This window comes from Rattus norvegicus, chromosome 9 (genome assembly GCF_036323735.1).
Source record: "Rattus norvegicus strain BN/NHsdMcwi chromosome 9, GRCr8, whole genome shotgun sequence".
Taxonomy (NCBI): Eukaryota; Metazoa; Chordata; class Mammalia; order Rodentia; family Muridae; genus Rattus; species Rattus norvegicus.
Window position 1 is genome coordinate 33,044,583 of NC_086027.1, and position 27,898 is coordinate 33,072,480.

Consider the following 27,898-nt stretch of genomic DNA (forward strand, 5'->3'; position numbering starts at 1 on the left):
ACGCCAAGGGAAACAGAGGTGGAACCCAGCAGAGTTCAGCATTGCTCTTGGTGCCTCCCAGGAAGCCAGGAAGACTTAAAACTGAAGACCTCTGTGGGAAGGGCTCTGCTGTTTACTTTCATGTCAAGTTGACATGAGTTAAAGTCATCTGGGAAGAGGGAACTTCAACTGAGAAAAATGGCTGCATAAGATCCAGCCAGTGGACAAGTCTGTGATGGCATTTTCTTCATTAATGATTGGTGCGGGGAGGCACCGCCCATTGTGGGTGGTGCTAGTGCTGGGCTGGTGGTTCTACAGTGCAGGAAAGCAAGCTAGGAAGCGAGCCAGCAAGCAGCATCCCTCCATGGCCTCTACTAGCCTGCAGGTTCCTGCTTTTAGTTCTTGCTCTGACTTTTCTTTATGATGGATTATATGTTGTTAGGTGAAATAAACCCGTTTCCTCCCTAAGTTGCTTTTGATCTTGCAGTTTATAGCAGCAGCAGAGAGCAAACTAGGGCAGAAGGTCACTGAAACCCGACTTTAATCCAACATCATGTGTCTCTGCACCACTGCCAGTGCTGTCCAATGGGACTCAGAACTAGCAGTACCAACACTGAGATGCCAGCATCCCTGGTTGCACCCAAAGTTACCTTGAGGTAACATATGCCATAAAATCATTTATTTATTAGCTACTTCATCTTTATCATCTTCATTTGAATTTCTTGTCTGTCATGCAAACATTGGACCTCCTGAGTCACATTCTTCAGTTCATCAGTCATTGTTCCTGATTTCTGTCATCAGCCTCACTCTTCTTCCTTTACAGAGCTAGCCACATCCAAATTAATTTCAACCAGATTCCCTATGTGCTTCCGAATGCAGAAGTTTAGAAAACAAGTAAACAAACAACCCTGCACAATGACTTGTGTATTAAATTAAGTACTGTATATAGGTGTGTGTGTGTGTGTGTGTGTGTGTGTGTGTGTGTGTTCTCTCTGATGGGAACATTGAGGGCTGATAAGGTGGTAGTATTGTTCTGTAGACTTGGGCTATGTTTGGCTTGCTCTAATCTCTTAAAAAGTAGCTTCTCTTTCAGGAACAATGAAGTTTATATTCTACTCAGGAAAGAATAAGAGAAAGAGGGACATGTTTTCTCTATCTTTAAAGGTTTGATTCAGAAGTTACACAAACCCCTTCCATTCACATTCCCTTGGGTAGAATCTAGCCATGGACGACATCTGATTTCACAGGATGACATGTGATTTGCTAAAGCTTCTGTTGCTGTAGCAAGGGAGAGAGTAAAATGTGGAGAAGAAAAAAATTCCAATAACCTCTATCATACGGAAGATGTAGACTTGTAGAGAGTGAATCAATTATACAAGTGAAGTGCTTAACACAGAGCCTAAAACAGGAAATCAGTGGCAGTCACTAGATCTTAAGACTGTAACAACAGCAACAGTGAGTCAATGTGGCCATATATTCTGTCCATCTTAGGACCACATATCTACAGACAATGAGAATCATTAGAACTCTTTAGACTTCTTAATTTTAAAAAGCTAACTATGGATGTGTCTGATCTTTCATTTTTTGAAATCTAGATGAAAATGAAACATATACAATATTTGCCTATCTAGAAGCTACATAATTATAATAAAACTAGTTCTGGGCAATAGGATCTTTTTTGTTTTTTTTTAATCTATAAATATACATCAAGGTATTAACTAGGGAAATCATCAGTGTTTACTCTGGCATATGATCCCTCATATTAAAAAGGAACTGAATTTCTTTAAAGAGTTGACAGTTGCAGAGGCATTTTCTTTACAAAAGATCAAAGGATTTAATTTGTTTGCTTAGCACCTCTTGTTTCCAGGAATATACCTAACAGAGTTCACCCACACCCACGGGCACTTTGGAGAGAATAAGAGAGCTCTTCTAACCTAGATATAAAAGTGGAAGGAAGTAAAATACATGAAAGTGATCTTGTTAAACCAGCAAGTGGCCAAGCTTTGGCTGGATCAATTGTGCAGAAAGAGTTCTCTTTATGGTTATTATTAGCTCTTCAAAACAGTGTGGAGAACTGGGCTTTCTACCCACTGGATGAATTTACTTTTTAATGCTGTTTGTTACCATGGAAATGTATTACAGTCTTAAAGACAGCTAAACCTTCCTTATTAGTAATTCTGCATTTGAATTAATTTTGCATTATTTAACCCGGGTATGAATTAAGGTCACATATAAAAACAGGAATGATAATAGTATATACCCTGTAGAGTAATTATGATGATTTAGTTTAAATGCTACGCCCAAAGATTTTAGAGCAGAAGCATTCAAGTAATGTTGAGCATTTAATGTAACACTGTTTGACTTTATAGTGTTCTGAATGTTAACCTCTACCCTTTACATAACTTTACCAATTTCACAGCCTTTTAAAAAAGATTTTATTTTCATGCATTTGTGTGTCCATGTGAGTGTGTGCAACGTGTATGTGGGTACCAACAGAAGGCAGAAAATGGCATCAAATACCCTGGATTTGAGGTTACAGGTCATTATAAGCCACCTGGGAAATGAACGCTGATCCTCAGTAAAAGCAGCGAGTGCTCTAACCAGTAAGCCACCTCTTCTGGGCCCTCAAACCTCTTACAGTTCTACTAGACTCATTTGATCCTTACTGGAGCTCTCAAATCAGAGTCAATATTCCCATTTTCAAAGCAGTGCAAATGGAGGCATAATGCTGACAGTTACAGAGGATAAAAGGACTTTTACAAAGCATCCATTTGCTTAACTCCTTTTGCAATCCAGAGTTCACTAATACCAACAAGGCACTTCTAGAAGAATAGAGTACCCTAATCCATACCAAAAGCAGACATAAAATAAATGACAACAAACTTCTCTAAAGTTGCTGAGCCTACGAAGCTCAGTGCAAAGGCTCAAACCCATAGCTGGAGGTTTGGGTGATATATTATCTCCCCCCTACCCGAAGTCCTGCTGTAATCAGAGGAAATGGTCACTCATGGTGACTCAGAAGGCTCTTTTGATGACCTCTACCAAGTAATCCCGTCTTTTTGAATACTGGATTCTAATCAAACCGGCAAGGAAAAGCATGAGTTAAGACCAGTGCAAACTCTGTGCAAGCAGAGCTCTATTCTAAACAGATGGATTCGTTTGTGCCTGAAAAGAGGCACTCTGCCCTAATGCATTCAGATCCTACTCTTTAATTCCTTCAAATGAATTCTATTAGTCACAAAGACACTCTCTTAAGGCTCCTGTTCAGAACTCAGAGGAGCCCTTGAGTCCCCATTACACAAAGTACTAAACGTGACACTGAGAGGAGATTTGAGCCTTTCCTCCTCCTCCAGTAGCAGATACAGAAAAGCAAACGAAGGCCAGCGTGTGCAGATAAGGGTGACTCTTAGCAATCAGGCACCTCCATGGCCAGCCCGAGAGTTCTGGTAACAATAGAACTATCAGGCACCTCCGTGGCCAGCCCGAGAGTTCTGGTAACAGTAGAACCATCAGGCACCTCTGTGGCCAGCCTGAGGGACCCAGCAACAGCAGAAAACATCATCACTATCTGCTAAGAGGTAACACATTTCCACTGTTGCCTCATGTCACTCGTTGTCTTGCGCATGCGCTATATACCTAATAAACAGTCTTGCTTCTCTTCCCTTCCCCAGTTCTATCCTTTCTCCACCCAGAGGCTCGCTTAGATCCAACAGTGACCAGGATAAAGCCTAACACTGAGGTGGTTGTGGTTGGATAGTACTGACAGCTGCTGTTAGAATAGAGGACCTCTCTCAAAAGAGAGCCAGAATCAACCTTTCCTTCTGTAAACTCGTTTTGTCAAACACTATCACAGCAACAGAGGCAGAAATGACAACAGATACCTAGTGGAAACATGATAAACCCTCTTTACTCGGATTCAAGTAGACTGTCCTAGGCCGTGAAAAAGCAGACATAATGTTTATATTTCTTACCCCAGAAGTTTGTATGGGATTCATTTGGTTTCATTTTATGTACAAATCAAACAAGAGCATATATATCCTCGGTGATACTGAGAAATCTAGGGGACCGAGCATAAGCCCACACTGACTTGAGCATAAGCCCAATTCTGGACTTGACCTTAAGCCGTCTTGTTTCTGCAAAGTTAGTCCGTATTTCATTGATGGTCAACTACGGCGCAGTGATGTATAGACTCTGAACACTGTTAAGTTTTTACAGCAAAGAGCGCAGGCGCCTGGATTAAAAGGTCATTGAATAACACTAAAATACTTCCAGAGAGCTATAGATATGTATCTTTCCAGAACCACTTATTTATGCTCACAGTAGAGCAAGAAATGAAGCATCCACCTGTCCCTCTTCTGCCACACTGAGTTGTATACACTTCAGAACAAAATAGAGCCAACTCCGTTTACTCTCATGCCACGCCCACCTTGCATTTTTTTTATTCTTTGAAAATTTCATAATGTATACAATGAAATTACATAATGTGTCACACTCCCAACACACACACACACACACACACACACACACACACACACACACACACACCGCCCTAGGCACACACAGAAAAGAGGGTAGACAATCATACCAGCTACCCTTTGCAGGTTCTGAGCTTTCCAATGTGGTGTTCCTTTCATACACTTCCTGTGCCGCTCTGCCACACTCTTACAGAATTCCCATGTGGGAAGTGCTTGGCACAGAAAGCTGACTCGAAATACTTTGTGATTAAAATAGGAGACTCATTTCCTGGTCTATCCAGAAGTTTTGTATTTCTGATAATATGGGTTTTCTGTCTTTGTATACACAGATGTCTACGCAAATATATGCATCTATGTATCTATGGATACATACATGTTAGGTAACAGGCTACCCTGCCAACTTACAGACATAGCAGAATTAAAAAATCTGTCATTTTACTTTGAAGCCAGTCTGGTTTACATAGTGAAGTCCAGGCAAGACAGCTCTGAGTAATGAAAACCTATCTCAAAACAAAGCAAGAAGAAAATAACCTTTTATTTCACGTTCAATACCCCCATTCACAATTTCCCAAGATAGGAAGTTTACTCTTGTTAGCTAGGATAATTAGTAATCTTCCTTTCACCCTGAGAATGTCCCCCATTTGGGAAGTCAATTATTCTGTCATCCAAAATGCGATGCACGGAATCTGAAGAATTGTCTTTGGAAAGGTTTAATGTTACCTGAGGTTTCCATGCAGCTTTTAATCGTTGGTGATTAACTCTTTTAATTTGCCACTTCAGCAGATTTGCCACAGAACAGCACTTCCTCTGCTTAGGCTGCCAACCAAACAGTAAAGCTACTTTGTGTCAGTTTGGGGTTTCTGTTTGTTTATTTTTTGTTTGTTTGTTTTTTGTTTTTTTGGTTTTTTTTTTTTTGAGACTTTCTACTTTCTAGAACTCGATACCAATGACAAAGCACAATTCACTTCTTCTTGCTTATACAGTGTATTTAGGTAAGCTTTTGTCTCTTACACTTGTCTAAAATACTTTTCTTTGCATATGCATCCATTGGCATCCCTAGTATGGAGATGAATGAATGAATGGGCTATCTTTGAATAAAATAAGTGATTAACCCCCAATATACTACTGAAGCATTCGGGCTGTTTGCAGGATTACTAGCTACATGGTTCATCCTTTCTAAAGTTCTGTAGCAACAACTCAGCTCGCAGCTTAAACAGGTTTGCTACTCGAGCTCCTCCCACAAGTTCAAGATTGAAACACAGCATTAAATCATTACAGCAGGTTACTGGCAAAGAGGGAGGCCAAACCACAAAATACTGCTACTAAAACTCCCGCTCAGCACTCTACCTTGGTGTGTCAACGTGTTTGTAGTCTTTGTGTGTCCTGTGTACATTTCCAAGTTGTTGTGTTTCACGCAATATGACACACCTTTGCAATATTATGGTGCCTTCAGTCTAAAAAAACACACACATTAGTAATACTGCATGTATTGAAAAATCATGTTTTATGTTCATATCATATTTACATGTAAATGAAAGCGCAAAACAAAACTAAAGCTAGACGGAATGGAAGAACGTGACAGTTGAAGAGGCTGACAAAGGGAAGCAAGGGTTATCACTGTTGCTGCTAAGCACACACATGGAGTTATCCCTTGATACTTGTGCATGAGGGCAGGAAGTCAGTCCCAGGAGCACTGGGGAGACGCGCATGCCCTTCTCTATAAGAAGGCATACAACCTGTGCAACCCTCCCTGGATACTTTGACTCCTCTCCAGATGACTGCTGATATCAATCCTAATGGAAATGCTGTACAAAGCGCTGGCTTTTGTTTTACCGTACAATTAAAAAGTATTTTCATTTGAGATTGGATGAATCTGTAGATGCTAGGGATATGGAAACCTACAAGTATATCAATAAACTGATGGATATAATCATGATAGATGGGTAGATAGATATAGTTAGACAGATGATAGATATATAGATAGATGGTATATAGATAGATAGGCAGATAGACAGATGATAGACAGACAGACAGATAGATGATAGACAAAGGCATACTAAATGATAGATATAGAGGTATGATACATGATGATAAACCTCCTGAGTTGTGAAAATTATTCCTATAGGAAGGCACATAATTAATATAAAACTTTCACAATTGAAAAGTATATATTAGATGACCAGAAAGATGTATCTATATATAAATAGAGAAAAGATAGATAGATGGATAGATAGATAGATAGATAGATAGATAGATAGATAGATAGATGATAGTCTCCCAGAATAATGTTTTATTCAAATGCAGTATAGGAAAGCACTTAATTAAACTATAAAACTCTTTTACTGCTGGAAGAATACATGATCTATCTACAACTTAAAATGCATACATTCAAGTAAACTTCATCCACATTACAATTTCTGGAACATTTTGAAAAGCTTGATTCAACCCCCCCCCCCACACACACACATACAATGGCATGATCCACAGTGACTAAAGAAAAAAAAGTGTGGCAGAAGATTTTGTGAGAGGACAAATAACCAATATTTACAGATTGTTTCAGATGGCAGAGGATTAGTCGTCACTGGTTCGTTTAAAAAAAAAAAAAAAACCAAAGTAGAAGACAACATGTTGAGATTACACCTTATGCAACCCAAGAGAACCAAACACTTAGTGAACTAGCCCAAATCCTCTTGTCTCACAGAAGCCAGAACTGTGCAGCAGCTTACAAAAGGAGCCAGAAATAGAGATTGGGTGAGCTAATGTTCGCTGAAATGCTACACTAAGTCCATGTGATGCAGTGCAGGAAAGAGGAAGAGAGAGGGGGAAGGAGAGGGGAGAGAAGAGGGGGAAGAGGAAGATCATTTTTATTCTTGGCAGTTCACTCAGTATCCAGTGTCTATCCTGACACCTGGAATAAAGCTCTGGCGGTCTGAAGCATGAATTCTCATGCAAAACTTGCCTCCTTCAGCCTATTTAGCAATGTTAATAACTCATCTACATATTGCTTTTCACTGTCAAATTTGGATAATTGTACAATTCGATTTTGATATAGCATCTAACCATTGGGCTATCTGGCTGGAAATTCAGCCCTCCGGTAGGGTATCATGCACAACACTGACTGTTACAGATCTCATATACTGTCTTGCCCCAATGAGCAGTTATATTGTGCTGTTATAAACGTTCTTAGCTTCTGTTCTAAGATGGACACAAGTTGCATATTAACATTTTACTTCAGTCGTTGCTCTGAGCGGTGAGGTGGGAGTGGGTGGGTAGGTGGAGGCAAAGGGGCAGGGGGACAGGATGGAGGGTTTGCGGAGGGGAGACCGGGAAGTGGGACAACATTTGATATGTAAATAAATAAAATAACCAATAAAAAGAGATATGTCGCTCTTCCGGCCATTCATACTCCTAGTCTGTGGGTCTTTGGAGACTGAATTCCGTGGACAGTTGGACTAGAAGGGAGACTGCGCCGCTAGGATGAAGCTCGTGAGATTTTTGATGAAATTTTTCATGAAACTGTAACCATTGAATTGAAGAATGGAACGCAAGTCCATGGAACAATCGCAGGTGTAGATGTCAGCATGAATACGCACCTTAAAGCTGTGAAAATGGCCCTGAAGAACAGAGAGCCTGTACAGTTGGAAACATTGAGTATTCGAGGCAATAACATTCGGTATTTTATTCTACCAGACAGTTTACCTCTAGATACACTACTTGTGGATGTCGAACCTAAAGTGAAGTCTAAGAAAAGAGAGGCTGTTGCAGGAAGAGGCCGAGGCCGGGGTAGAGGAAGAGGGCGTGGTCGTGGCAGAGGAAGAGGGGGTCCTAGGCGATAATGTCTCTCAAGATTGCTGTTTGAGATTGATAAGGAATTTGGGGTATTTTTTGTACAGGTTTTGTTTGTTTGTCAGTTTTTAACAAACATAAGGATAGGGACAGAGTTTTCTGCTGATTATCAAATTGAAGTTTTAGCGGCTACTGTATTCATAGAGTATGTTCCGCATGAAATACATATGTACTGAGCATGAAAAAAAATTTAAAAAAAGAGATATGTCCAAAGTAAAGGGAGTACTGCCCAGCCTAAAATGCATTGTTCACCACAAGAAAAGACTCCATGTACCTCGTAGCCATAAAGTTTTCTGATACGTCAGGTAGGGACCGGCGTGATCCACGGCTGGTGTGACTGCCGGCCACTGCTTCATTTAGTCTTCGTGTGCTTTTCTTCAGTGGTTGCTTAGTTGAATACAGTGACCAAGACTCCTCTGAGCACCTAGATCTCCTTCTGTGCACAGGGTTCTCCCATGCAGCGTTCTACCCAGTACCTTTAGTGATGTTACTCTGTGGACATAAGACCCAAGCGCCATAACTTAGGGCGCCGTCATCATCCAGGACTTGGTTTCTTTCTCCCAGTGCTGACACAGTGCAGATGTGTGACTTGGCTGACATGGAACCCGCCCCAGGGTCTGTCACAAGGCAAACATGTGAATAGCCAGGTTCACTTTCTTGCTCCTGCAGAACAATGTGTCTCATCCCCAGACATCCAGTGTCCCAAATACCACTGCTTCATACATGCTGTGCTCTCTGGGGCTCAGGCCAGAAAAATAAAGTTTGTCTCTTATAATTTGCTTTTGGTTGAAAATATGTGTCCAATATGAAAAATATGAAAATGTAAATACGTGTCCAATATGTTTCTCTTGATTTTTTTTTACATATTGGACACATATTTACATTGGACAGGTAGGAACAAGAAGTAAAAAGGCAACAAAACAGACATACTGCAGTAATGTGGTGCTTTGGAAAGTCCCAGGGCAGCACAAAGACTGAATTAGGAATTAAGAGGGGATTGGGAGTCCAGGAGAAGAGACCACAGTAGGAAAGCGTCTGAGTAAACACAGACAAAGGTTGTCCCTTTTGCAGGACCAACACCACACCACTAGCAGCCTCAAGTGGCCACAGTACATGTTACATAAAGGTAGCCTGGCTTAAAATGCATAAGCCAACCTTTATTTAGAATTAATTTTTGATCCTTTGACCTTTTGTGAGAGCTCTCAGCTTCAAAATGTCAAAATGCCTCAAAAGTTTCGTTGAAATGATGTCATTTCTTCATCACTGGGGCATTCTGCACTGTGCCTTTTCTCAGAGACTGGTAACTAGGTGTGTTTGAACTCTTAGTAGCTTATATTCTTATATTTCTTATGGAGTATTAATTGAGGAGCGTTAACAGTGATTAAAGTTACAGTTATAGCACATCTCGACAAATGCTGTCCCCCCACACCCAGACCATAAGTACAGTTTTAGAACTGATCTCAGGAAAAAAAGTATTTGCATCTGCAAGAAAATATGGCATGTTCTTTAACCCTTTGTCTCCTGCCTCCACTCTTCGCTCCCGCTCCCTCGTGCTCTAAGCTTGGGCTTGTGAGACCGAAGCAACAGGTGAACTCACAGAGTCAGCGACGTGTGTTAATTACTGTCGGTTCTGCCTAGCAGGAGCCAAAGGTAACAAGGTCTTGCTGAGCTGGGACACTGAAGCTTCTCAAAGGTAAGACAGGACCAGAGACCTGATGGACAGGGACACCACTCCCATGTCTGACAATCTGAGATTCATACAGGGACCCACAGGGTGGAGGAAGAGAACTAACTTGTGCCTCTGATCCTGGCATAGGGGCGCACACACACACACACACACACACGCGCGCGCGCGCGCGCCCGAAGGGTGGGGGGGCGGACTTATACATGCAAATGAATACATAATGTGATACAAATTTTAAAATCATTATTGATAAAATGTAAAAGCCAATGCAGGATGCTAGGATGACTTACATTATGTGCCTGACTGTCCTGCTGTACAGACGTCAGTGGATGACATATGACCAAATTCCCAAGCACTGAAGGATGTGAATCACTGAACTTGCATGGCAGGAAATGAAGGAATTATCATATACAACAAAACTCAAGTCACTAGGGCACCGAAAAGTACGCACCAGAGGTCTTCTCTCAGACCTTTACATCCGAGAACTAAAACTGAGTTGGAAATGACCAATATCTGAAAAAAATGGAAAGCTTCTTAAGGACTCATGAGGCGATCGTGTGACTTACATAAACCGTGCCTGACAACCTGAGATTTATACCAGGGACCCACATGGTAGAAAGAGAGAACAACTCCTATACTACAGGTTGACCAGGGTATAAACACACACACACACACACACACACACACACACACACACACACACACACAAACACACCCCATGTGGCTTATGCAATACCACTTGGTGCATGTACCTAACATAATCCTTGAAGCACTCACAGAAGAGTCCTATGGTCCACACTTGAGAGATGCGAACACTGAGGCTCCATGTGTGTGGCAGGAATCTTGTCCAGTTTGAGGCTGTCTTCTTTCTCTCGCTTCCTACTTTTCAATACATAGTAGATACCTTACAATAGACGAGGAAAGAATCATAACGGTGTAAACTAAAGCTGCTCTTCTACACGTCCCTGCCCATGCCCCAGACAATCCATTGCCTGTCATAGTATTTTATGTAGCCCTCTGGAGAAGTTCCGCCACCTACTGTGACAGCCTTGTCTCTTCTGATGGAGTTTCACCTCATGTGTTGAGAAGCTGTTAAGTTCACAAGGGTTGCGGGACCTTAGAGAAGGAGATCCTGACCAATATACAACAGCCCTTTATCTTTAATATTCTTTCTTGTTCTAAAACCTAATTGCCTGAGACTGAAAAAGGCTTTGGTTTCCTGGTGATATGAACTCACAGTGCATGCTTCCCTTCGCCCTTCACTTTTTAACTCATCTGAGTCTTTGTACTAAAAGTGACTTCTTATGGATGCAAGATACTTGGATCTTCCTGGGGTTTTTCATTTGTTTGTTTGGTTGGTTCATTCCTTGAGGTCCCCCCCACCCAATGAAAATATTTTCTTTTGATGTGTTTAAATAGATCTCATTTAAAGATGGTTTTTAATATAATAATATTTACAGCTATTTTCTATTTGTTTAGGCATTTTTTGCTTTATGAACTTTTTATTTAAAAAAAAGACTTATTTATTTATGATATATGAGTACACTGTCGCTGTCTTCAGACACACCAGAAGAGGGCATCAGATCTCATTACAGGTGCTTGTGAGCCACCATGTGGTTGCTGGGTTTTGAACTCAGGACCTCTGGAAGATCAGTCAGTGCCCTTAACCACTGAGCTATCTCTCCAGCCCACTTCATTAACTTTGTAAATGCCATGTGTTAAATTTGTAATCTCTAGGTGAAACTGATGCTGGTTGGAGGCAGTGAGTATCTAGTGATGACATAAGAAGGAACCCTTTGTGGTGACAGCAATACCTTATAAGAAGAAACATCAGAGAAATAGACCTCCCTCCTTCTCTCCTCCTCCCTTCCCTCTCTCTGTCTTCCCCCCACAAACTTTTTCTCCTCTCTCCTCTGTCCTCTCCCTCTCCTATCCCCTACCCCCTTCTCCCCTTCCCCAGTATCTCCTCCTATCTCTTTCTCTCTGAGATAGGAGACAGTAGCCTACTTCAACTAAAGAGGAGAACTCTTGATACAGGCCAGCCACATTGACTCTTGACCTCAGACATTCATCTGAAGAACTGTAAGAAATGCCCCAAGGCCTGACACTATTACTGAGGATATGGTGTGCTCCCAAAACGGGGCCTGTGATGAAGGCCCTCTGAAAGACCCAACAAAAGCTGAAAGAGTCAGATGCAGATATTTACACCCAACCAATGGACAGAAGCTTGTGGCCTCTGCAGTTAAATTAGGGAAAAACTGGAAGAAGCTGAGGAGGAGGGAGACCCTGTAGGAGAACTAGCAATTTTAACTAACCTGGACCCCCAAGATCTCTCAAACACCGGATGACCAACCAGGCAGCATACACCAGCTGATATGGGACCCACACATATACAGCAGAGGACTGCTGGGTTTGGATTCAGTCAGAGAAGATGTACCTAACCCTCAAGAGACTGGAGGCCCCAGGAGTGGAGAGGTCTCGTGGGTTGGAGGTGGGGTAGTGGGGACATCCTTATGGAGATAGAGGAGGGGTCAGGGGAGGCATATGGGATGTGGAACAGTCAGAAGGTAGACTGAGAGGGGGATAAAATCTGAACTGTACAAAAAGATTAAATACGGTTTTTAAAGGACTAGAGAGACGGCTCAGCGGTTAAGAGCACTGATTGCTCTTCCTAGAGGTCCTGAGTTCAATTCCCAGAACCAATATGGTGGCTCACAACCATCTGTAATCAGATATAATGCCCTCTTCTGCTGTGTCTGAAGACAGCTACAGAGTGCTCATAAATAAAATTAAATCTTTTTTAAAAACTTAAAAAAGATAATTTCTTTCCAAACAGAGACATTGGACATGGATTTTAAAGAAGACAGATTCTTGTCTTTATGCTGATGAGGGCAATGGTATGTACATGAAATTTACTTCAGGTATATGCGCATTGTTTGAAAATATAAAAAGCTGACTTAATAGAATTTGAGTTAATAGAATTGAATTTTCATTTGTTACAAGAATCTCATGTATGTTGGACACTAACCCAGGCATGAAATTTGAGGAAAGCTTTGTCATATAACCTGACTTGTATTTTTTTTTCTTTTATTGGAAGAGTTCAAAAAGTTAATCTGGTATGTACTGCAAATAGTTCTAAAGTGATGCTGTTTCCTCACCCCTGATTTCCCTTGAGTGTGCATCTCACTATCGATTTGCTCCCAAAATATGTTTGCTCTCCAAACAATGTGATTCTATAATGTATTAAAAAGAAACTATTCCTAAGCACATAGGAACCCTGGGAATGTAATCAGGCTTCATAGCAACAGATGATGTTAAAGACTGCAGTCAGGGTCAAATGTAATAATAGAACATCTTAGGTTGTTAGTTATTGTTTTCTCTCCCCACCCCCAATTTTTGCTGATAACTCACATTTCTTAGAATAGAGTTACTAACGTCCTGAGGTAAGGAGAGTTGAAATATATACAATTGGCGTTGCTCATGAGAATTTTGAGCCGTTACAAAACTACATGTGTAAACACAGGTTTGTGGTGCCTCTTGATTAAGACATCTATTAAAAAAGACATCATCGCTGACTGGGAAGCGAGGCTCTCTCCTGTAAGTGTATTTTTGAGTGATTTTTTTAAATGGACTGTAGACTGCTATACCATTTATGTAATATTGATTAACTAATCACTCTAAATGTACTTACTTAAGTCATAATGCTTTGTTATTTCTTAAGACACTGTGGGTTTGCTGTTTAATATTCTTCTTGCTAAGTCTTATGTAGCCCTACAAGGGACCTGAGGGAAGCTGAAGATGGCTGGGGTTGCCAGACCAGAGCTGTCCTGTTGTGTAAGCATTACAAGAACCAGGGCTTCAAGAGATGAACTTTCAGTAGGCATTTGTTGTAATGGTGTTTGCCGACATAACATTAGCCAGAAATTATACAACCCATTTCAGAGCCAAATGAGAAAGAAAAAAAATATATGCCTTGAAAATAGGAGCTTTCATTTTCGTTGGGAGACATTATTATGAAAAAATATATCCCAACCCTGGCCTTGGCTGTATAGAATTTTTATCTTTTCAAACGTAACATACATCCTGTCATTACCAAGAGCACCAAAATATTATCTAGTCACTGCATAAAGTATATCTAGAACCTGGTGACCTTAGGGGGATCCTGGCGCATCCATGCAAAGTCTCTCAAGTGCACCCGTCAGGCAGCAGCTCTTTAAAAGCATGGATCATTTTCACCCCACACCCAACACAGCCACACTGGAAATGGGGGTAGAAGGTAGTGCCAGCGAGACCCAGCCAGAGAGACAAGAAGAATGGTAGAGAATAATCACTGGTCCAGAGCAAAAGGACAGTTTGTCCAGGGACAAAGCACAGGACTCTAGACACAGGGGATGTTCCTGAAGGAGACCAGTTCTATATCTGCTAATGCTGTGCTTGCGTCCCTCAGCTTCATCTGAGACTTTAACCATTTTTACATACGAGGCATGATTTTTTTAATCCACAATATAGGCAACTCTTCCCACGGACAACTTACAGTAGTTGTTGCTACAGAGTGTTTCTGCTTCCACCCTTTCCTTTCCCCCTTCGTAAAATTTCAGTTGTCACGTGCTCAATCTGAGAACGGTCACATCTTCACTCTTCCTGGCAGAATTGTAACTTCTGCTTAAAATTCGATAGCAATAGAGTTGAAGCAAGTGTTCCTAAGTTGAGCTAAGGAGAGAGGGTCATGCTCCAGGTAGCTGTGAATGCCTCAAACTCTTCGGTCTGGGAAATAAGCAAGAAGGTAAGAGTTAATGGTGTTTTCTAGCTAGAAAACAGAAATTGAATAACAAACAAAAATAAAGGTCTTTTACTGGAAAATGTGGTGGGGGTGGGGACAAAATGTGTTGGGGACTGTGGTGGTTTGAATATGCTTGGCCCAGGGAGTTGCACTATAAGGAGGTATGGCTTTGTTGGCATAGATGTGGCCTTATTAGAGGAAGCAGGTCACTATGGGGGGTGCAAAGAGACCCTCCCACTAACCACATGAGACCCAGAGTTCTAGCTTCCTTTGGTACAAGAGGTAGACCTCTCAGCTCCTCCAGCGCCATGCCTCTCTAGTAGATGCCATGGTTCCTGCCATGATCATAATGAACTGAATCTCTGAATCTGTAAGCCAGCCCCAGCTAAATGTCCTTTATAAGAGTTGCCTTAGTCATGATGTCTCTTCACAGCAATGAAACCCTAAGACAAGGACTATTCAGAAATTGGATTATAAAATATTACCAGAGTGGATATTTTCAATCCAGCATCACCTGTGAGCAATTCTTCCCAAATGGAATAGTCCAGCATATCATTCTATTATCTAGTTTTTAATCAGTACCAGAGAGGAAAAGAAGGAAAGATGAAGAAGTGACGCCTATATAGAATGGTTTTCTTTCACATGCCTTAACCAGTTTAATGATAATTTAACATGCCAAGACATCCATGGGTCTTCCTCATTCATTTATCTCCTATACTTTAAATCTTGAATGCCCCAGAGGCCTGTGTGTTAAGGAATTGGTCAAGAGGCCTTGACCAGAGGGTAAAACCTTTAGGAGATAGAGTGTGATGAAAAGGCGTTGGACAGCTGGGGGTTTGTGCCCAAAGGGAATATGGAACCCATGGTTCCTTCTCACTCCCTCTCTTTGCTTCCTGGCTGCCACATATGAGTATTTTGCTCTGTGATATGTTCATGGTCATGGGGTTCTGCCTCAGCTAGCTCAAAGGTAACTGACTATGGACAGAATGATGAATCTTTCCCCACAGATCATTTACCTGAGGGGCTTTTTTCCTGCCATGACAGAAACCTAACTAACTCATGAACTGTCACTAATTCATAAATATGTCCTGCTTCCTAAAAGATAAAGAGGTAATCATTGTGTTGTAGGAGCCACATGTAGTAGAAAAGTCAATCAGCTTTTCTTCCCTTAAATGAAAACAAAAATGTTCTCACGTTCACCAAAACTAACTCTCTGTTAGCCGGATGATGATAGAGAAGTTCAAGAATTTAAAATAAAATGAAGCAGCAACAGCAAAAAAAAAAAAAGTAATGAAATTTTGACACAACAAATGTGCTGAGTGGATTCTCCTTGAGTGTGTCCTTTAGAAGCTTGACCTTTGGCAAACTATTTAAGGCGCAGAGCTGCAAATTTTACAGATTTAAAACAGGAAGAGAGATGAGCAGCAACTCCCCGTCAGTTAGTGTTTTATGGAAGACAGTGTGTAACCCACTTAAAACCCCATATAAAAGCATTTTTATAAAGCCCTACACCTGTGCAAAAGAAGACATTGTTTTTCGTTCAAATACCTAGCAGGAGAAAGATGAAAGGTAGCTTCAAGGCCAATATGCGTCACTGTAAAAGCCTCCATATTTTAATATATTCAGTTGTGTTTTTAAGGATCAACATTGCCATGGGCATGAATATATATCTGTCATTGAGTTGTTGAAATAATAAACCAACAAGAAATGCTTGGCCTAAGAAAAACAATGTTAGGCAATGCTTCCTGAAGCTTCTGATCCCAGCTTCCTCCCATCCTCGCTGGCTGTGTGTTTTGCATATTTAGAGTTTTAAGCCACATATATGAAACAATCATATATACTTTTAACAAACTCCAGTAAAAAAAAAAATCTAGCTCAGGGACCTTTGCAGAAAAATGTGTGGCTAACCCAGGAAAGCTTGGTTTACTCTGTTCTACGATAGGTGTGCAAAACTGAGAGTAAGACTTTCTATGGGGACGTTAACACGGGCGCTTACATACCTCACTGGTTTTATCTTTTTATCAGGCTTTTTAAACTCAGGGGGAGAAAACAAGAAGTCATTGGCTTGAGGATAGAAAATATGGAGCGTCCCTTAAAAGAAACTTAATCTTGTTGCCTATTCATATTATTGCAAATGTAGGCATGAGACAGAGACACAAATGTTCTTGCTTACTTAGCAATGTCCTATTTTCCTTAGCTATTCTTAAAGACTGAGTAAGAATACCTTTTTATGCCATTCCCCTTCCAGAATCTAAAAATAGTCGGTGAAAGTAATGTGATAGTGATAATATAAAAATAACTACCTTTTACTGAGCGCCTACTCCCAGAAGGAAAGCAGTGTGTGTGTGTGTGTGTGTGTGTGTGTGTGTGTGTGTGTGCATGTGTATGCATGTATGTATGTATGTAGATATGATGTGCATGTGTGTATGAGTACAGGCAGTGAATTTTCATGTGTGCATGTCTATAGGCAGTTTGTGTATTGTGTGGGGTAGTATGTGTGCTTGTGTATGTATGTGTGTGCAATTAGTATGTGAATATGTGCACAGTATGTGTCTGTGTATGTGTGTCAGTAGTGTGTGTTTGTATATATGTGTATATACATCATGTATGTGTACATGTATGTAGTATTCATTTTACATTCTTACTTAAAACATCATAATTCTCACTACAGATAGTGAGAACAAATGACAGATAAGCTACAGTTTGGTCAAAAGTATAACTAGTAAGTATCAAGTAGGCCCAAAAATAAACAAACAAAAAGTGGAAACTAAACCAAAACAAAAAAACAAAACCACAAAAGGGATTCAATCTTCTTGGGGGGGGGTGCTAACCAATATAAATTATAAATAATTATAAATTATATATAATTATATATAGTTATAAATAATATAGCATTTGGGGATGGATACTACTTTATTTAGCTTTCTTGATGACTGAAAAATAGTCATAAAATTTGAATTTGTAACTGTTGACACTGAATGTCTCTTTATAACACTTACTTTCTGATACAGAAGCTACAGTATATTACCACTTTTTGGGGAAAAAAAGATGGTGGAGGGGAAGGAAGGAAGAAATGGGGAAGGGGGAGAGACAAGTTAAGACATGAAGTTAAGCATATTGGAATCGTCTTCATTGTTCTACAACAGTGGTTCTCAACCTTCCTAATGCTGTTGCGATTTAATACAGTTCCTCATGTGGTATTCCCCAATCATGAAATGATCTTCATTGCTACTTCGTGGCTGAAATTTTGCTTCTGTTATGAATCATAATGTAAATATCTGATATGTGATCCCTGTGGGGGCATGAGCCACAGACTGAGAGCCACCATTAACGGGCCATGACTTTAAAGATGTATTTTAGTTGTTGGCAAATAAGGCGTCAGACAATTGAGGAGATATTGATGAAGAATTCTGGTTCAGAAGTTGGGCCTCTTTTGGTCAAAAGAGAAAGAAATCCCAAATTGTACTAGCCATTTAATATAGAGGCGAGAAATTCATTTGGCTCATAAAACTGAGAAAGCCAGAGAAGCAGGCTGACTTTGGCTGTAGCCCAATGTGGAAAGTCAAATGATACGAATTCCCTTTGTTCTGCCTTCTTTGTGTGCTTTCCTCAGTGAGGGTTTAGGTCTGAGACATTTCTCTTCATTCATCTGAGAAGATGGCCACCAGCCCCACCAACCTCAAGTCCTCCTTCCTATCTAACAGTTCAGACAGACACCCCACACCTCACTGCACAGTGTCCACATCACTCTGTCAGATAGCTGCTGAGTTTGTGTAGATTACATGGTAGCAACAGGACAAGTCTGTGTCCAGAAGGAGAGGATACTCTGGTTCGCAGGTCCAAGCAGGTCATTTCCTCTTCATGTGGCAACATGGCCCACATCCTCACATGTTCTCTAAAATGAGGATATAGGACAGAGAAAACAAACTACAGGTATCCACTGAACTTGCCTAGATATTTTCACTATTTCCTAAAGCTTCTTTTGTTATTTTTCTCTTGTCAAAGCAGACTCAGAGAAAAATTTAGAATAAAACATGTTTGAATTGGAATGGTTCCTGGTTCTGTTGAGATTGTGGTTGGTTTTGCCCTTTATGCCTCCCAGAACAAGAAAAGCAGGATCTTTCCTTATCTTCGAATTTGGGTGGCACGGGGTGAGCTACCTTATCTTTACTTCTTCACTTTACTGAGACACTAATTGGTCTAGGTACACAATCCTTTTCTTATCGTTTGGAGTCTTTGGTAGCAAGGCTTTTTTTCTTTTTTTTTCTTTAATTTTTCTTTTTTCTTTTCTTTTATTGGATATTATTTTATTTACATTTCAAATGTTTTTCTCTTCCCAGTTTCCCAGAGATAAGCCCCCTATCCCATTCCCCTCAACTTCTTCTATAAGGGTATTCCCCTCTCCATCCCCCCCTTTCACATCCACCTGACATTTCCTTACACTGCGAGGGGGGTCCAGCCTTGGCAGGACCAAGGGCTTCTCCTTCCATTGGCGCCCAACAAAGTCATCCTCTGCTACATATGCAGCTGGAGCCCTGGGTCAGTCCATTTATAGTCTTTGGGAAGTGGTTTAGTCCCTGGAAGCTCTGGTTGGTTGGCACTGTTGTTCTTATGGGGTTGCAAGACCCTTCAGTTCTTTCAATCCTTTCTCCAATTCCTCCAACGAGGGTCGTATTCTCACTTCAATGGTTTGCTGCTAGCATTCGCCTCTGTATTTGACATGCTCTGGCTGTGTCTCTCAGGAGACATCTATATCCGGTTCCTGTCAGCATGCACTTCTTAGCTTCATCAATGTTATCTAATTTGGGTGGCTGTATATATATGGATCACATGCAAGGCAGGCTCTGACTGGCTGTTCCTTCAGTCTCTGCTCCAAACTTTGCCTCCATAGCCCCACCTATAAATATTTTTGTTCTCTCTTTTAAAAAGGAGTGAAGCATCTGCACTTTGGTTGTTCTTCTTGAGCTTCATGTGGTCTGTGTATTGTATCTTGGGTATTCCAAGCTTTTGGGCTAATATCCACTTATCAATGAGTACATACCATGTGTGTTTTTCTTTGATCAGGTTACCGCACTCAGGATGATATTTTTTAGTTCCATCCATTTGCCTATAAATTTCATGAAGTCATTGTTTTTGATAGCTGGGTAGTGCTCCATTGTGTAGATGTACCACATTTTCTGTATCCATTCCTTTGTTAAAGTACATCTGGTTCTTTCCGACCTCTAGCTATTATAAATAAGGCTGCTATGTGTCTTTGTTGTATGTTGGAACATCTTTTGGGTATATGCCCCAGGAGAGGTATAGCTGGGTCCTCAGTAGTGCAGTGTCTAATTTTCTGAGGAACCTCCAGATTAATTTCCAGAGTGGTTGTACCAGTTTGCAATCCCACCAGCAATGGAGGAGTGTTCCTTTTTCTCCACATCCTCGACAGCATCTGTTGTCATCTAAGTTTTTGATCTTAGTCATTCTGACTGGTGAGAGGTAGAATCTCGGGGGTTGTTTTGATTGCATTTCCCTGATGACTAAGGATGTTGAACATTTCTTTAGATACTTCTCAGTCATTTGATATTTCACAGCTGTGAATTCTTTGTTTAGCCCTGTATGCCATTTTAAATAGGGTTATTTGGCTCTCTGAACTCTAACTTCTTGAGTTCTTTGTATATTTTGGATATTAGCCCTCTATCAGATGTAGGTTTGGTAAAGATCTTTTCCCAATCTGTTGGTTGCTGTTTTGTCCTAAGGACAGTGTCCTTTGCCTTACAGAAGCTTTGCAGGTTTATGAGGTCCCATTTGTCAATTCTTCATCTTAGAACATAAGCCATTGGTGTTTTGTTCAGGAAATTTTCCCCAGTACCCATGTGATCAAGAGTCTTTTCCACTTTTTCTTCTATTAGTTTGAGTATATCTGGATTAATGTGGAGGTCCTTGATCCACTTGGGCTTAAGCTTTGTACAGGGCAATAAGAATGGATTAATTTGTATTCTTCTACATGCTGACCTCCAGTTGAACCAGCATCATTTGTTGAAAATGCTATCCATTGGATGGTTTTAGCTCCTTTGTCAAAGATCAAATGGCCATAGGTATGTGGGTTCATTTCTGGGTCTTCAATTCTATTCCAACAAGGCTTTTTCTTATCTGTAAAATATACAAAGGATTAGTCATTAGGAGCCACATACTTTATATAATAGTATAATAATTCTACTGCCAAATCCAAAATCTGAACAAAACTTTTGACAAAAAAAAATCTTGTCTTTGATGTTAGGAAATTTTGGCTTAAAGAAGTGGACACCTGTTATACTTTAGTAGTTTTTTAGGAAGTAATATATTGAGTGTTCATGGGATGCTATGAAATATGTCCTTCCTTTAAAAAAGAAGCTGGAGAGTAAGATAATACTACATAGAAAACAGTAAAATAAGAAATCACTGCTTAAGAGATGACTCCAGGAATACCAGAACTGTCTCTTACATAAAAGACCTTTTTTAATATCAGTGACAAACTTGTACAGAAGGTGTTGGTAAACCATGGAGTCAAGATTCCCAAAGAGATCTCTGGCATTACAGAGAAGACTCTGAGGAAACGGGGTATTTGCACAGGCATGCCTGATCCCTTGGGCCCTCTGTTGCTGAGAAACCACCCCTGCCCAACATATTTCCTCCAGCAAGCCCATACCTCTTAAAGTTATCCAAACAATGCCAACACCTAGGTTACAAATATTCAAACATCAATGCCTATAGAAGGCACTCTCATTCCAGTCCACCACAGGCAGGATGTTTTGATGAGCAATGATACTTGGGAAGTGACTGAAAGTGCTCAGGGAGTTTGCAGGCCTCCATGTGGAGAAAAATCATCTCATGGTTGGAGCAACTTCAGGAAGATGTGTGGAATGTCTATGAAGGCCTGGGTGAGAGGGGAGTGAAAAGTGGGAAAAGACTCAAGGTCAAAAGCAGAGATCAACTATGGGCTGGTTGGTTGGAAGGGTGATTACAAAACACAAGGACAAGATGGTGGCTCCATGGCAATGGGAGTGCTGGGTTATATTCTGAAGGTCTAGAAGAGATTTTGTGAAAGACTGTGTGCAGGGTGTGTGTGTGTGTGTGTGTGTGTGTGTGTGTGTGTGTGTGTGTGTGTGTGTGTGGTGTGTGGTGTGTAAGAGAGAGCTGTAGCTGCCAAGCAAGACTAAAGATGTCAGCATTAAAATAACACAGAAAACATCGCCCTGTCTCTTATTATCCATGTTTCTTCCATAATCACTTTAACTTTGAGTTTCCTCCACAATAAAACTGGCCTCAGACGGTTCTGCCTACATAGACCCTTTGGAGAAGCTATTGAAGGAGATGCTGCTTCCTCAACATCTGGTACCTTGCAATCACCAAAAAGGGGCCATTATGAGCCGTTTATCTGTCTGGGATTCCTACTCAGGCGAGAAGCAGAATATGATTTCACCTGTTATTGGGCTTGCTTCAGAGCAAGGCAGCATCAGATGAAAACTCCGGGAGCTAGCAATCTCCTCTCCTTGGGTATTACCACGTCCATTACGAATCCGTTGTTCTTTGTGTCATATGCTTAAGTCTTCCTGAAAGCTTACACTCTGAGCACCGCCCTTAGAGATGATCAGTCCTCACCAGTTCGGACATGGCCAGTGGAGCCTGTGTTTCTCCTGTGGTATAATTTCCCCAAAGCCAACCACTTCTAAGGCCCTTTTAGTGGATGTTCACTCCCTTGTGGGTGTATTCCTGACTTTACCAAGTACTGAAATTTATCTATTGATCAAATTATAGAAGCATCCAAAATTGGTCTCATTTAGACATTTTGGAAAGTTTAATCAACTGTATTCCTTCATTTCTCATAAACTAGCCTTCAAGGCACTGACTGTGCTCTTCAACATAAAAACCTAAAGAAATTTCATTCTCTTGAAGATTATATGAAAACAAATATTTTAGATTGAGTGTATGGAAATTATAGAAGTAGATACCATCAATTTATAAGTTACTATACTAGGTATCACATTAGCCACTGTACACTGTACAACCTCATTTAGTCCTCAGTGTGACCTTTAAAATCCCTTTTACATTAACTTGATAGGAGAGGTTCAGGTCCCAGGAACTACACATGCTTTATTGGTGTTGTGATACTATTCCCGGAGAGATGTAAACAAATATCTCCTCACTGCACATAGAAAACAGATGACAAACAAAAGGAAGAGAAGTCAATTTGGTGAACCAATGAGTTTTGTTGGGTTTACTTACAGGAATATGGGGGAGCCATTGCTTACAGATTTGAGTCATTCTTGTGACTCAAATACAGCTGCATCATAAAAAACACACTGCGGTGTGGATGGCAGGGTATGAATACTGGAGTCCTGAACAGCTTACAGGAAGCTCGGGTAGTCTGAGCCCCTTCCTTCCATGAAGCTTGGCTAGTCAGTCTTCCAGAGTCTATCTTCCAGGAAGCTTAGTTGGTCTTGCTGTCTCCTAGACAGTACTGCTTTGCTGGGCCTGTTTAATGCTTGCTTAACCTGGTGAAGAGAAGGCCTAGTGTGGCTGGTTCTTTTCAGGGACCTCACCACCACCACCACCAAAGCTTTAGAATTGCTTGCTTCCTGAATCCTGAGAGCATCCCTTTACAACATCCTGAGTCGAGTCTTAAAGAGCTTCCTTCCAATATTGAACAATTTATCTCAGACAAAATTGCTAAGCTACAGTTTGTGGAAGAAACAGCTGAGTAAGGATTCTGTCCTCCATTGGCCCGTGTTGTCCTGACTTCCATTTATTGGTATGTTCGTTGGAGAGAAGGCTTGCTTGTTTTTCTTGGCTTTACTTTGTCCAATATTCACCACTGGGTAAATGATGGGGCTTGTTTAACTCTCACTTATATTTACTTTTGCATTCTGTTTACTGACCAGTCTTTTTCCTCTGGTGACTTCAGAATCCTGGGAATGGAAAGGACACTGAAATGGCCACAATTTCTGCAGTGCATAGAGCTTATAAGTGGCCATTGCGAAAATGTCTTTTTGATCAAATACTTAATAAGAATATGTTGACCCTGATTGACGATAACGCCTAACTCTAAAACTAGCTCAGATGAGCAAACTGCGGGGGTGAAAGTGGGGGCATTATGAAAGAGAAAATTACTTGCTTGCTTTTTCAGAGGGCTCCCCCCTTGAAAAGGAGGGTTGCCGAGATGGCAGAAGAAACAGAAGAGTCTCCTTATTAATCAGTGCTGAAACATCTTCGCACTCCAAGGAGAAGAGTTTTGAAAAAAGAGAGGAAGGACTCTGCTGGTTGGGATGATGAATCAAGCATTCACTTTGGAATCAGACTGAGAAAGCTGCTGTTGCAGAATAAGGGTGGTGTAGGTCGATGTCATTATGCAGGTGAAGGCAGACAAGATTAAACAAGGCCAGTCATTGGATGAGAGGGAAGGGAGGTGGGAACAGAGGTTTTATGGGGGGAATTAGAGGAAGTATTGAAAAAGGTAAAGGAGCTTGCAACCCCATAAAAACAACAATACCAACCAACCGGAGCTTCCAGGGACTAAACCACTACCGAAAGACTGACCCAGGGCTCCAACTGCATATGTAGCAGAGAACAGCCTTGCTGGGGGACCAGTGGAAGGGGAAGCCCTTGGTCCTGCCAATGTTGGACCCCCCAGTGCAGGAAAATAAGGGGGGGAAAATAAGGGGGATGTATAGGGGGAGTACCCATATGGGAGAGGGGATGGAATGGGGGCTTATGGACAGGAAACTGGGAAGGCGAATAACGTTTAAAATGTAAATAAAGAAATATATCTAATAATTTTTTTTAAAAAAGGGAGGGAGAAGCAGAAGGGAGGAAGAGGAGCTGGGAGAACATGGCCGCAGGTGTTAACATTCTTCTCTGCGCATGGATTCAGGCTGTTGTGACTATATTTAAGGAATGGGTGTGTACAGGGTTTTGTGTTGTCAATTGGATCAGAGGATATTGTATGGTGGTGACTCTTTCTGTGGTGACTTAACTGAGTCCACAGTAAGAGAGCCATGAGATAGGTGGCCGCTGTATGAAACTGGCATGGCAGCGATCCACCTGGTGAACTAGACGGGTAGAGAGCTTGCTGCCAGGCTCGGAGAGTAGCCATTGGAAATGTGATATGGGATAGAGCTGTGAGTGAAGGCAGGTTGCCGCGCTGGAACGGCTTGTGGACTGCCTGGGTCAGAGAGTACTTAGGGCGGCGTGGAGCTGCTGAGATAAATTAGCGCTAGTTCCAGTGGCCTACTGGAGCCTGCTAGCGAGAGAGGGACCGCCCAGGTACGCACGAGGAGATCGTCCCACCATTTATTTCTACCGCAACAGGGTGGCTTCCAGTGCGTCAGTTTAATTGCAACTGCACATTGGCTTCTGCACATTTGCTGCTTCGTTCACCCAACCCGAGCTGCAGGTCAGTCCCAGCCCTACAAGAACCACACTGTACACTCAGAGGAAAAAGAAGCAGGGAATTAAGATGTGAAAGGCAGGGACACCCATTTCACTACAGACTCTTTTCCAGTGTTGAGCTTGAATTAGTCTCCAAGCCAGTGATTCCATGAACTTATTAGATAGGTTAATTAATATCTGGAGGATTCTTTGCTCTTTTAAAAGATATACCCACCCTCACTTTGGTTTTATCCAATGTCCAGGGTCTTAAACCTATACCCGATTCCCAAAACTATGCAAAATAAATTCATTCAACAGTTAAACATTGATTGAAGTCTCAAGGGCTCTTAAATTATTTAAACGATAATTAAAAATCTACCGTGATCACTTCTCTTGAATATTCTTAAACTCCAAAAATGAGAGACAAAACATGTAAATGTAGTAAAAATAAGATTTATTTCTATTTTTACTCTGAGTTTGCAAACATTAAGGTCCTGGATGTGTTTTACTCTATACATCTTCATATTTGCTATTTCCCTCGTTATTTTGTTTCGCACTTTTGACCTAACCTGCTTTCCCACCTCCAGGGTGGGATGCTCCAAGATTTAGCCACCAACTGTGAGCCTAGCGTGAGAAATCTCACTGCCTCTCCCAAAGCGAAAGGGTTATAAATGGCAAATCAGCTATCTAGTGCTTTGTATTTTCGCTTTTATTTTTTCTTTTTCTTTCTTCAGCCAGACTTATATAAAGTCCCCGTGAGTTCTAAGTTTCATGCTTTCTTCTCGATTTCTTACAACAGGGAATCTTCCCTCCATGTACTGTTCATTTCAGAATATTCTCTAAGTCAGCTCAGCCCGCAGAAGGACCTGGCCTAGTGAGTTCTCAAAAGTTCAAATGTGCTTCGATGTAATAGTGTTGTTGGAAGGAGCCCCGCAGTCGCCACTCCTGGAAGACAAGACAGGGCTCCCTCTGTTGTTGACTCCCATGGGTCTTGTTAGGTAACTCATTGCCTTAGTCTTTCCAGAGACGAGGCTTTTCTACTCGGTAAGTATCTCTTCTGACCCATGTGAGACAACTATTGGCCTGCAGTTCGGCATTCCTAAAATAACAAAAACCCAGAGCCACATTTCCCAAGTCTATTTGGTTCAGCCACACAAAATAAAGAAGTGTGTCACCTATATGATTATAGATTCCTATCAAAACCATTATAGCTACATGTATATTCAGGTATATGTAAGTATATGTATATGTATATACAGAGAGAGGGGGATACTCTCTCTACTAATCAAAACAACAAAACAAAGCACCTATCAATATACTTTTCTTTTTCTCTGTTCCATTTTTACCCTTTATGTTGACTTTTCTTAATTTTCATGGATTGGTCTTTTACTGCCTTTCATTCTAATCAAATTATCAAATTGGTCAAAACAAGTCTTAAGTTCTCAGCTACAAGATGCTCATTGCTTGTCTGAGTTTTCTAGGTCTAGGGTATGGAATCAACTGCTTTCCTGGGAATCCTGAGAGAGCACAGAAACCCAAGTGGGTTCAAGAGACATCCACATTTAGTGTCCTACATACTGCTCATGACCACTTTTGGAAGTGGGAAACATATCCATTTTTTTTTAAGATCCTAAATTAAGTCTCCTGTTTCCAAGATGATATCACAGGTTTTTTTCCCCCATATTTCTGAAAGACTAAGGCATTGCTTAAAAGAGCCTATCCGAGCCAGCTCTCATGCCTACGGCATGTGTGCACTTGCTGGGGTATCACGCTGCACACTCAGCTGTATTGTGCAATCTGATTGTTTTCCACAGTAAATTCTCTGTCCAAAGTTTGAAGCCTCTAATCTTTTTAGTGTTTCTTCTACCTTCTGAGAAAAGAAAATATCTTTGTGATGAGTCAAGAATGTTCAGATATGCCCAGCCCGCAGCAGCTCTCTACTCCCAAACCCGGTGGGAGAGAGACCTCACGCCTGGTCAGGTGCGCACTCCTGAGGCTGCAGAGCGGAAGAGACCACCAACACTGCCCACCCCTGCCCACATCCCTGGACCAAGAGGAAACTGTATAAGGCCTCAGGGTTCCCACAGAGGAGGGCCCAAGAGCAGCAGGACCGCTGCGTCTGAGACACCGCCAGAACCTGAAGGGATCTACCGGATAAACAGTTCTCTGCACCCAAATCCCGTGGGAGGGAGAGCTAAACCTACAGAGAGGCAGACACGCCTGGGAAACCAGAAGAGACTGCACTCTGCACACATCTCTGACGCCAGAGGAAAACACCAAACGCCATCTGGAACCCTGGTACACGGAGGCTCCCAGAAAGGGCGGCACAGATCTTCCTGGTTGCTGCTGCCGCGGAGAGCTCGTAGGCAGCACCCCACGAGCAAACTTGAGCCTCGGGACCACAGGTAAGACCAACTTTTCTGCTGCAAGTGACCTGCCTGGTGGACACCAGACACAGGCCCACAGGAACAGCTGAAGGCCTGTAGATAGGAAAAACTACACGCCCAAAAGCAGAACACTCTGTCCCCATAACTGGCTGAAAGAAAACAGGAAAACAGGTCTACAGCACTCCTGACACACAGGCTTATAGGACAGTCTAGCCACTGTCAGAAATAGCAGAACACAGTAACACTAGAGATAATCTGATGGCGAGAGGCAAGCGCAGGAACCCAAGCAAAAGAAACCAAGACTACATGGCATCATCGGAGCCCAATTCTCCCACCAAAACAAACATGGAATATCCAA

General features: G+C 41.5%; 2 long non-coding RNA genes and 1 pseudogene across 4 annotated transcripts in view; 2 read left to right on the top strand and 1 right to left on the bottom strand.

Moving 5' to 3' along the window:
• The first annotated feature begins 3,294 nt into the window (after nt 1–3,294).
• The window catches only part of LOC120094650 (uncharacterized), a 97,520-nt gene continuing 72,916 nt past the window's right edge, over nt 3,295–27,898 (top strand). The window contains exons 1-2 of one of the 2 annotated variants that reach the window (XR_005489067.2): nt 3,295–3,557; nt 12,821–12,881. This is a non-coding gene — a long non-coding RNA (uncharacterized LOC120094650). The remainder of the gene's footprint in view (nt 3,558–12,820; nt 12,882–27,898) is intronic. The other variant, XR_005489069.2, reaches the window with a different exon arrangement.
• Nucleotides 7,827–8,392, top strand: Snrpd1-ps1 (small nuclear ribonucleoprotein D1 polypeptide, pseudogene 1; annotated as a pseudogene).
• The window catches only part of LOC120094649 (uncharacterized), a 51,261-nt gene continuing 37,970 nt past the window's right edge, over nt 14,608–27,898 (bottom strand). The window contains exons 4-5 of one of the 2 annotated variants that reach the window (XR_010054739.1): nt 19,206–20,899; nt 14,608–14,748 (exon numbers count right to left, since the gene is read on the bottom strand). This is a non-coding gene — a long non-coding RNA (uncharacterized LOC120094649). Of the gene's footprint in view, nt 14,749–18,741; nt 20,900–27,898 lie in introns of those variants that run through there. The other variant, XR_010054738.1, reaches the window with a different exon arrangement.